Source organism: Carya illinoinensis, chromosome 5, assembly GCF_018687715.1.
Source record: "Carya illinoinensis cultivar Pawnee chromosome 5, C.illinoinensisPawnee_v1, whole genome shotgun sequence".
Taxonomy (NCBI): Eukaryota; Viridiplantae; Streptophyta; class Magnoliopsida; order Fagales; family Juglandaceae; genus Carya; species Carya illinoinensis.
In genome coordinates this window covers 23,419,190-23,423,219 of record NC_056756.1, presented here as the reverse complement: position 1 = coordinate 23,423,219, position 4,030 = coordinate 23,419,190, and the positions used below count along the sequence as shown (strand labels likewise).

At 35.0% G+C, this 4,030-nt stretch overlaps 1 non-coding gene across 1 annotated transcript; it reads left to right on the top strand.

The window, feature by feature from the left end:
• Nucleotides 1–1,554: 1,554 nt before the first annotated feature.
• LOC122312086 lies at nucleotides 1,555–1,662 on the top strand. Its single transcript, XR_006243000.1, has one exon. It is a non-coding gene; the product is annotated as a small nucleolar RNA R71 (small nucleolar RNA).
• The last annotated feature ends 2,368 nt before the right edge of the window (nucleotides 1,663–4,030 follow it).

Below are 4,030 nucleotides of genomic sequence, written 5' to 3'. Positions count from 1 at the left end.
GGTGCTTGGAAGGTAGAATGAGTAGTCAATTGCATGTCAAGTACCACAAAATCTACTCGATAGTAGAATTTGTCCACTTGAACTAAAACATTTTCCACAACACCTTTAGGAATCTTAATAGACCTATAGGCTAGCTGCAATATGATAGAAGTAGATTTCAACTCACCCAACCCAAGCTAAACATAAATATTATAAGGCAATAAGTTCACACTTGAACCTAAGTCTAACAATGCTTGGCCTATTTTTGAGCTCCCTATCATACAAGCTATGGTAGGGGATCCTGGGTCTTTGTATTTGGGAGGCGTGTTGGTCTGGATAATAGCACTAACCTGCTTAGTAAGAAAAGCTTTTTTTTGCACATTCAATTTTGTTTTTTTTAGGGTGCATAAATCCTTTAAGAATTTAGCATACGTAGGAACCTGTTGAATAGCGTCTAACAATAGTATATTATTTCTAACTTGTTTAAAAATCTCAAGATTTTCAGCTTGATGATTGCCTTTGTGCAAAGGGGCTAGCCTTTGGGGAAAAGGTGCAGGTGTAGTGCTTGGAACATTTTTAGATTCTAAAGGGTCTTGTCCCTCATTTTCAGCAGAAGGAGATTTAGAAGTATTACCACTCTTTTCTGCTCCTTGAGCTGGAATGTTAATCACCTTACCACTTCTCAAGGTTGTAACAGCCTTGACTTGCTTGACATTGGAATCTCTAGCCACACTTTGAAATCACTGGTTTTGGCCTTGTGGGTTAGGTTGAGATTATGCAGGGAACTTCCCTTTCTCTTGAGCACTCAAGGTTGTGGTCAACCTTGTGATTGAACCTTGGATATTAGTTATAGCTTGTGAATGCTAACTGTTGATGGCGGCTTGGCTTTGCATTAATTGCTGAAAATTGGTAGACATCTGCCGGAAATTGTCTTCAAGGTTCTTTTTCTGAGCTAGGACCGTGTGGTCGGCATATTGAGATGATTCTGAACCTCTTGGGGCTATGTAGGGTGCAACTTGTGAAGGACCAGTTGTGTTGCACACAGTACAACAGCTTGTTCACCCCTCCAACTGAAATTAGGGCGATTTCTCCATCCCAAATTGTAGGTGTTGGAATAAGGACCTAAAAAAGGTTTAGCAACCATATTAACGGCATTAAATTGATCCAAAAGATTTCTTTAAAGGCTGGAATGGTCTGGCAATCAATTAGTTAAATGTCCTTGGCCCTCACAAATATTACAGCTCAAGGTAATCTGAGGTACAACTTGTACCTATTTCACTTTCTTCAGTTCTATGGTTTCTAATTTCTTAGAAATCATAACTAACTTAGCATTCAAATCATCTACTACCCTCAAATTATATTTCCCACCCCCTGAAACTGTCCTTGAACTTTCAGACCTATCATGAACATCAAATGTATCCCATGACTATGCATTTTTAGCTAGATAATCAAAATACTTAAAAGCTTCCTCAGGTTCTTTGTTAAAAAAATTCTCCATTACACATAATCTCCACAAATTGGCTCATTTTTTGTTGCAATCCCTCATAGAAAAAACTAATAATCCTCCAATTCCCATATCCATGGTGAGGACATGCATTTAAAAGGTCTTTGAATCATTCCCAACAATAATAAAATGTTTCCACATCTTTTTGGCAAAAATTAATGATTTGTCTTTTTAAGGCATTGGTTCTATGCATGGGAAAATTTTTCTTCAAAAATTCAGTTTGCAGTTCTTGCCAAGTCCCAATGGATCTTGGTCTTAAGGAATTCAACCATGTCTTAGCCTTGTCTTTTAAGGAAAATGGAAGCAATTTTAGTCTTATGACTCTTTAGTGCATGTTCTATCTATAAATGTGGAACACATTTCTTCAAAATTTTTGATATGCAAGTAGGGGTTTTTCAGATTCCATACCATGAAAGTGAGGTAGCAATGGAATCATCTCAGGTTTAAAATTCAAAGCATTTGCATTAAGAGGCAAAATGATGCAAGAATGTGTGCTAGTCCTAACAGGCTAAAGATACTCTCTAAGTGTCATGTTATGATTTACCATTCCCCTATCATGATGCTCATTTTCATCCATGGTGGTAGGAGTGTCAGATGATAATTCCAGAGAAGGTGATGCGGAGTTAAAAGATGTTAATTATTATGTCCTAACCAGCCGAGATGTTTGATCTCTAGACCAACCAGTCATACAAATAAGAGCAAAAAATCAAAGACAATAAAAAATAAACAGATAAAAGAGAAAAAGATTAGATATCACCTAGGCTGTGAAGAGGTTCACAGCTCTACAAACATCCTCTCAGCAGTAGAGGAATGCTCTGATAATCACCTGTTGTCTCCGGTAACAGCGCTAAAAACTTGACTCAGTCTCAAATGTGTTTCCAAGTGTAGAAGTGTCAAGTTGTATCAAGAATAAGTCCAGTATCGTATTCCACAAGGACAAAGTATTATCAAAGCATTTATGAAATTTTGTTGAAAAAAAAAATGTATTGACTATGAGTGATGAAAAATAAAATGAAATGCAATGTGAGGAATATTTTTAAACTTTTTATGGTTGTATAAAAAAACAGAATATGCAAAACCAAAACAGATTCTTGAAGATGAATTTGGGAGAAAAAGTGTGAAAGTAATTTTAGTAAAATTAAGTCAAAGAGGAAATTAAAGTTTATGTCTAAAAGGCAAATTAGCAAACACTTGGGTTGGGTATGTGACTCTCTTGGTTTTGGCTCATAAATAATTTTCGCACCTACCAATCCGGTCAAGGCATTGATAAATTGAAGATAAAAATAGTTATGCTCAAGTTTTACAATATTTCCTTAAGGGATTCACTATTTTACTATCCAAACACACATTATAAATCAATTGAAAGAAGCCTTGATAATTTTCAAGAACTTTTTGTGCCTTACGTCAACAACAAATCAAGAGCAAGACCTGCAATCTATTTTCAATTCGAATCTGACTAGTAGCAAAGTGAAATCAACATTTATCAACAAAATACTGCATTAAACTAGAATCCAAACAAATCAAGTCTCATTCCACAACCCAAGCTTAAAAAATTAGCTACACATGGTATTTTTAGCAGCAAAACTTAATCTAAGCAAAAGCATATTAAAATCTGAGAAAATACCCAAAATGGGATAAACCCTAGAGTGTAAAAAAAAATGGTCTCAAAATACCCAGCAATTCAAATGTGAATAGCTCAAAGAAATAAAGGAAACCGGAAAAAAAAAAGTCCAAAGAGAAATGAACGAAGCTAATGCCAAAATGCAGAAAAGGAAACTCAGTCGAAAATAAAACGGAGAGGCCAAAGCTGTAGCTGTCACCCAGGTCAAAAGAAAAAAAGCAATACAAGATAAAACAAATGAAACCAAAGAAGAAGAATATAACAGCCCGCTAGAAACTCAATAGTGAAATTTTTATAGACTTTAGGAACCTTATGAAAACTCCGTAAGTTTTCACAAATCGGCTAATCACAAAAATTTTAGTCTGTCAACATAGTCAGTGTTATCATTCACTATGGTGCCAGAAATGTGATTTCATTTGTTTGAGGTAGTTAGAAGTGTCAGAATACATTATAGTCTATGCCACTAGACTAAGTTGAATATTTAGGATTTTATAACACAATAATCCATTTTCATAATTTCGGACAAAACGGCTGTTTGAAACTGTGAATTTATTTTCAGGGGCACTTTGGGGTTGAGTTTTGGTAAATAATTTTCACTATAGGTTAATATGAATATTTAGATTTTTTTAGTAATAAGTTTATTATGCTTTTTGTGGATTGAATAGTAACTTCGATAAGCGTACTAAGTGTAATTTTTTCAAAATCACAGTGTGGAATGTCCAAATTAGGTTAGAAAAGTTTTATTTGGACACTTGGAAAGATCTTACCCACACATATTGAATAGTATTAGACACTTGGCACAAAGAGGAACCATTAGATAGATTTGTGAATGAAATCAATGTGTGAAATTATGCCACCTAAGCAAAACGTTTTTCATCTGATCAACCAAATTGAGCCAGATCAAAGAGGGTTTCAACCCTAGTGAA